At 33.6% G+C, this 7,339-nt stretch overlaps 2 non-coding genes across 2 annotated transcripts; both read left to right on the top strand.

Annotated features, from left to right (window-relative positions):
* The first annotated feature begins 4,605 nt into the window (after positions 1 to 4,605).
* Positions 4,606 to 4,678, top strand: TRNAV-UAC (transfer RNA valine (anticodon UAC)). The gene has a single exon. It is a non-coding gene; the product is annotated as a tRNA-Val (tRNA).
* A 65-nt stretch (positions 4,679 to 4,743) lies between these two features.
* TRNAV-UAC (transfer RNA valine (anticodon UAC)) lies at positions 4,744 to 4,816 on the top strand. Its single transcript has one exon. It is a non-coding gene; the product is annotated as a tRNA-Val (tRNA).
* The last annotated feature ends 2,523 nt before the right edge of the window (positions 4,817 to 7,339 follow it).

Raw genomic sequence — 7,339 nt, 5'->3', positions numbered from 1 at the left:
ACATGATGTACCGTTTAAAACGACTGACCACTTAACGCCGCGTTCAAAAGAAGCTTTTTTGATTCAACCAAATGCACCAGAATAACAAAAAATATTGTAACCAAAGTTGAAACTGAAGAATCTATAAACTATCTTTACAAAGTGCCATACTTGATACTGGTGGTTGCGAGCACAGATATTTCATCATCAAATTTAAAGTGTTTATTAGTCCATTACGTTTCACCGTCAACAGGGAGAATGTGAACTGAATTAACTGTTTTGGATGCCTTGGAGTGCTCAGCCGAGATTTATGAAAAGTTAAAGGCTTGTTTACCAAAGTTCAACATTCCCATAGAAGTTTTCTAAGGGGTGGCATCATATGGTGCCAATGTGATAGTTGGTGAGCGCAGCTAATGTTTTCGCGTATTAAACAGAATGTTTCTAACGCAACCCTGCTAAATTGCATTTGCCACTTATCAGATCTACATTCACTAGAATACATTCTTAGAAACATTGCCACATATGTTTGTGGCTAGGCAAACCGAGGTGTAAAATTAAGTGAAATGCAAGAGTGTTGAAAAGAATAACATTTAAAACCAGCAGCTACACGTTGGCTAACACTACATCAATGTGCCTGCCGAATATTGGAAAACTGTACCGCTCTTGAAAGTAAATAGCAGTGTTTGGAGACATGTTGAAAGGCTGTAAATGTACTTTCAGAACTGAGAAATGAGTTTAAGAAGTGTTACATGCTATATATTAAATGCGTTTTAAATATTTTCAATTCCTTTAACGCACTTTTTCGGTCAAAAAAATTTTATTCATAAAATGGTCAATATCTCAACCAAATTGTATACATAATTTAGCTAAAATTTTCCCAACGCAGAATCATTAAAATGCTAGAAGTTAACATTCAACACCCTTTTCAACTATTTAAATGAAATCTACGTTGGAACTGCATGGGAGAATTTTGTGAAAATTTGCTTAAAAAAGCTATTAATGATATTAGGAAGGTTTGCTTGTTTTATGTCCTGGGTGCCATAGATATGCAAAATAGGTGACCGTTTCTCAAATTTAGTAAACTGGCTAATATAGCTGCATTCATTTGCATTCTAATGCAGAAGCAGAGAAAATATTTTCTAATGTAAATGATGTTAAAAACAAGAAAAGAAATAAAATTGGGTCAGACTCTTTAAACGAAGTTTGCTTTTCAATCAGCGTTTAAGCCAAAGATGCGTAATTTAGTTTTTAGGAGTTTATGGGGTACATTATTTCTATTTCTATTTATTAGTCGGCAAAAGGCATAACATTGCCAAGATATATACCAAGATCTAACTATATACATTGAAATATAAATATAAGAAAAATAAAATGTAAATAAAATAAAAAGATCACAGTCGCTTAAAAAGTTTAGTGTATCTATATGTGAGCTAAGGTAAGTCTCTGGGATGCGGCAGGAATTCCATTCACGAATAGTGCGCGGTAATAAAGAGTTTAATCTGGCATTTGTCCTGGAGTGATGCCTTAGTAGGGTCTGCCTCCTATATGCCGTCGTTAAGTGCCTAGGAGCTGGAACAACTCTTAGTGAGACAAGACTTGGTCTTGTTGAAAATACGATGTCTGAGAGATATTTGTAGTGTACGTTTTTGAAGGCAGAGTTTTAGGGAGGGCTACTTCAAGCGTGAAATGAGCGTAGAAACAGAACTGTTACGATCGTATTGTGATTTTACATGAAGGCAGCCATGCTTTGAACCACCTCGATTTCGTCCGAGAGTCCAATAATATAACGGTCCCATATTGCGGAGCCATACTCAAGGAGGGGACGAACTAACGTGGTATTCGCTATGTTTTTAAAAGCTATATCACAGCCATAGAGTCGCCGTCTTCGAATGCCTTTAAGAAGTGGAAAGCAAATACATCTACAATTTTGCACTGATTCGGGGCTCAAGCCCAGTTTTTATTTCAAGTTAAAAGTTGTGTTTCAATGGAACGGTTTCTGCTAGTTCCAAGTTGAAAACGTGATGTGAGCTGATATTCGTCAAGATACTTTCATATTGAAGTCGTTAATATACATTCCAGTAATTTAAAAGATATAATTGTGAGGGATATATATGGGTAGATTGTAGTGTCCTTCCTATTACCTGATTTATAAATTGGGACGACATAAGCCGTTTGCCATTCGAGTGGAACCGTACCCGTGTCTAATGATAGTTGGTACAGTTTGGTTAGTGCCGGTGCTAGAGCTACAGAGCAATTCTTTAATATTACAAGTGGTATGTCATCAGGATTTTGTGCGGACAAAGTCTATTGTGAAGTTTAAGCACCCCTGCCTCCGTTACCATAATAGGCATCATCGGAGATGCTCTATTCGGTAGCAAGGGTGCTGATTCAGTGTAGTCTTGAATATGCACCGATGCGAAGTTTTTGGGTATGTGAAATATTTCAAATATTTCTTTGTATTTTTTATTTATTTTATTCTTAATCATCAAACTACTATTTCAAAACTCTTAACGTTTAAATTCTAACAAAAAACACTTGTAAAAATAAAACTACTAGAAAGGTTTTTTGTCAATACCGTATCTAATCTTTTTTTTGTCAATTCCAAAACAAACTTTGTAAAGCAAGAGAGTTGAAGTCCAGAGATAAACCCTTGACACACGGATAAGAAAAACATCTTTCACGTCACGAAAAAAATGGGTGGTCACTTGGTAAACTCCTGGGCCACGCTCTCTAGCTATAAAAAACCCTTTGCACGGTTCCTGGACCAAGATTGTAAAATGTTTTCTAAAATTAAATCAGAATGCTTTTGCGAGTGAAGCGGCCTTGACACGCTCAATGTTTTGCACAAATTAAGTAGGGGACATTTATAAAAATAATCCCAAGACTTTTCACTAATTGTGCAAATAAAAATTCTACAGGGCCGGTAGGCCCTTGTAGATATGACTTGATACCCGTTTGTAATGCTAAACGAAAAAATCACCTTTTTAGGGTTAGCGTCCCATAGAAAAAGCATTACATTTTACCCGGTTTTTTAGGGAAATTGTCATAGGCGATACGGAAAAACTACAGCGAAGTTAGTTTTCCGAATACTTTCAAATTAACAAGCATTTACTAAATGAGAAACTTACCTGTTTAGTTTTTAAATAAATGAAATCTAATTTTTGTAATTTAACTAATTAATTATGCCTCGAATTCCCTATTTCATAGCAGACGACAGTAAGAAAGTTTATTTCATAGGAGACGACAGTAAGGCAACGCTAATTAATTTTTTGATATTTCATCCGAGCTTTAACACCTTTATTTGGATTTTATAATGAACTTTAACGCCCTTAAAAACCAAAATTGTTTTTATCAGGTCCAATTTTCGTCTAAAAAAGTAATTCAGGTAAATAATTACAGTTAATAGAGGTTGTAATGTCGTTTGAAGTAATTTTTCGACGTTCGTTTTGGCCAAGGCTTAAGTTGAATTTGGGTAAGTCTGTGTAATATTATACTCTTTATAGCGTCTTTCGTCCTTTAATATTATAAAAAAGCTGATTTCCAGCTCTGTTTTGGCATTTGATATAGTCTGCTTCGTTTCATGCTAGAAACATGTTCATAACCCTAGGTTTTACACTTTAAAATACTACTGGAAAGATGACAAAAAGTGTTTTCGCTTGGCAGTTAAGACAGCTTGTTAAGAGTTGACTACTTACTGCCTTAAGACTGAAGTGAAAGATATTATACAAAAACGTCTTTGTTTGGACCAAGACCGAAAAAACCAACGATATGAGTGAGGTTTATCAATTGACTGAAGTTTCAGATATTGAATTTTTTCTTTAAGTATTTTTAGTAGTTTAATCCTTAATCACTATTTAATTCAATCAACTGATTTTACTCTTAATCGATCTATTCCCTCTAAATTTATTCAAAAAATGCATATCTCCGCTTTTCAAGAACAATTCCATTTTCCGAAAACATTTTGATAAACGACATTATTTTATTAGTCCGAGCAAAATAAATTACTCTTAATCATATCGAATATCAGTCTTCTCAACAAATTGTAACCGTTGAAAAAACATTTTTTGGTGCAAACTTGAAAATTTCTCAAGCCACTAACATTTAAAACAATGTCCGTCAAGGTGCTTACAAGTTAAGGAACATCGATACGAAATCCCTTCAAAATAATTAATTTCATGATAAAATGTTTTCGGAAAATGGAATTGTTCTTGAAAAAGCGGAGATATGCATTTTTTGAATAAATTTAGAGGGAATAGATCGATTAAGAGTAAAATCAGTTGATTGAATTAAATTCTACAGGGCCGGTAGGCCCTTGTAGATATGACTTGATACTCTTTTGTAACGTTAAAGCAAAATTCACATGCTTTTACCAATTTTCCTATGGAGATTAACATGGGGTTTTTCGTGATATTTAACCACCTCTAACTGAAAAACTAGAGCGAAGTTACTTTTCGGAATATTCTTAATTTAACAATTAAGTATTCAGGGTGTGCGATCGGCTAGTCTAATCAGAAACAATTAAGTCTAAGTATGTTAATTTTAGTTAATTACAGAAGTACTTGTTTCGATCATCGTGATTGGACATAATAATAATGCTAGAGCTCTTCGAAAACTCAAACTAACCTAGTATCTATGGTGTAGTGGTTATCACGTCCGCTTTACACTCGGAAGGTCCCAGGTTCGAGCCCTGGTAGATACATGACTTGATTATCGTTATTGGACACAATAATAAGCTAGATCTCTTCGAAAACTCAAACTAACCTAGTATCTATGGTGTAGTGGTTATCACGTCCGCTTTACACTCGGAAGGTCCCAGGTTCGAGCCCTGGTTGATACATGTTTTGACCATTGTGATTGGACATAATAATAAGCTAGATCTCTTAGGAATCTCAGTATTACCAGGCATGTGTAGTGTAGTGGTTATCTCGTCCGCCTAACACGCGGAAGGTGCAACGTTCGGGCCCTGCTAGATGCATGTTTTGACCATCGTAATTGGACATAATAATAAGCGGTAAAGAAAACATAATTACTCAAAATTTAATTACATTAAGACTGAAGCGACAGATATTATATAAAAACGTCTTGGTTTGGACCAAGGCCGAAAAAACAAACGATATGTGTGAGGTTTATCAATTGACTGAAGTATCAGATATTGAAATTTTTTCTAGTTATTTTTATACACTCAATCCTTAATCAATATTTAATTCAATCAACTGATTTTACTGTTAATCGACCTAGTCCCTCTAAATTAATTGAAAAAATTACATATCTACGCTTTTTCAAGAACAATTACATTTTCCGAAAACATTTTATCATGAAATTAATTATTTTGAAGGGATTTCGTGTCGATGCTCACTAACTTGTGAGCATCTTGACCGACATAGTTTTAATTGTTGCTGGCTTGACAAATTTTCAAGTTTGCACCTAAAGAAGTTTAAATCTGTTTTAAGTTGTTGATAAGACTGTCGTTTAGAGTGAATGTCGTCTACTTAAGACAAAGCAACAAAGTTTATCCTGTGTGGTAAAGGGTAAAGATCACATAAACAGAAATACTTCTCAGACTTGTTATATTCATTTCTTACTAGTTATGCCAAGAAGGTCACATTTAACTCCGACACACCCTCCCTTCCTCTATTTTCAAAATATATGGCATTTTATAATCACCAGTGGTTTCAGTGTATGGGTCATCTGAGCCGTCGCAACACACTCAGCCAATATTACCATAGACTGAGTTATGACCAAGAAATTCTTAAGTACGGAAAAGGAAGTTCCAGTGCAACTTTACCATCAAAGAGGCGACAATAGAAATTTCGATATACGAAATTAAATGTATAAATTCGCGCAACACCCTTGTTTGGCATCCACGATCAAATATTTACATTTTCCATTCGAGTTATGCCAAAGTTCGCTTGCTTTTTTTAGACATCCAGTAGAACATTTCAAATATTCAATACTGTATCCTCAACATAATAATTAATTTCACGATAAAATGTTTTCGGAAAATGTAATTGTTCTTGAAAAAGCGTAGATATGTAATTTTTTCAATTAATTTAGAGGGACTAGGTCGATTAACAGTAAAATCAGTTGATTGAATTAAATATTGATTAAGGGTTGAGTGTATAAAAATAACTAGAAAAAATTTCAATATCTGATACTTCAGTCAATTGATAAACCTCACACATATCGTTTGTTTTTTCGGCCTTGGTCCAAACCAAGACGTTTTTGTATAATCTATCATGATATGGAAAGCTCAATATGTAGAACAAAATTTTAAAATTTTATTGGAAAAATTAATTGATCATATTCCACACGATTTATTCAATTATATTGAATATATTTTATTACAATAAAAAAGTTGAGTCCATGGACCGTGTACAATTTTATTGACCAAAAATAACACGTAAATCATTAAATACACAGACTGTAGATTTATTCGAATGCGAAATAATGTACGTATTTTGAATAACATTTTGAGCAATAAAAACTCACTCAATATATAATCATGTTCAGTTTTTTTACGCAAATATTGTTCAAAATTTACCACAAATGATTATCCTTTTCCTAAAACATATTGTATCATTATACTTTGCACAAATATTAGTCTGGATAACGTTTTATTTTTACTTTGTACCTTAAACAACGGGCCCCATGTTTTTTGCGCCAATTATCGAGCGTTTAGGGTGCCCTTCAGCGAAAAAGGATAGTCGGCTCTCGAATCTTTCTCAACCCGCTCCCAAATGGAGAAAAATACTTAGAAATGATTAACCAGAAAAATAATCAAATGATTTCTTTTCCATATTTTTAAACTAATTTCTTACGGTTTTCTTTAGAATATTTTTAACTAGTTTCTTGGTTAAGAATTTTTTGGGGGATTTGTTACGGTTTTCTTAAGAATGTTTTTGGGAATTTGTTAAGGTTTTCTTAAGATTTTTGGGGGGAATTTGTTACGGTGTTCTTAAGAATTTTTTGCGGAATATGTAACGGTTTTCTTAAGAATATTTTTGGTGGTTTCTTATCGAATTTTTTTGGTTATTTCTTACGGTTTTCTTAAGAATATTGTTTACATTTTTCTTAAGGCTATCGTAAAAACCTTTTAGGAGATTTCTTTAGAAACGCTTAAGGTTTTATGGCTTTCTCCTGAAACATTTTCCCAAGACTTCCAAACAATTTACCAAAGAAGTCCCAAAATGTTTCCGGAATTATTCCCAAGTAATTCCCAAAAAAACATTAAAAAAATCCTTGTTCAGAAGAGTTTTCTTCCCTTTTTCTATAGTCTGCTTACGAGTTAGTATTTAAACCTAACGATAACGTGCAATATTTAATCGCAACATTTCATTTTCCATCACCATTCTCTTATTTT

The sequence above is a fragment of the Phalangium opilio genome, unplaced genomic scaffold (genome assembly GCF_054372755.1).
Source record: "Phalangium opilio isolate 3A_F unplaced genomic scaffold, DU_Popi_V2 ptg000091l_1, whole genome shotgun sequence".
In the NCBI taxonomy this organism is placed as follows: domain Eukaryota; kingdom Metazoa; phylum Arthropoda; class Arachnida; order Opiliones; family Phalangiidae; genus Phalangium; species Phalangium opilio.
The sequence above is the reverse complement of the archived record's forward strand: the minus strand, read 5'-3'. Positions and strand labels throughout refer to the sequence as shown.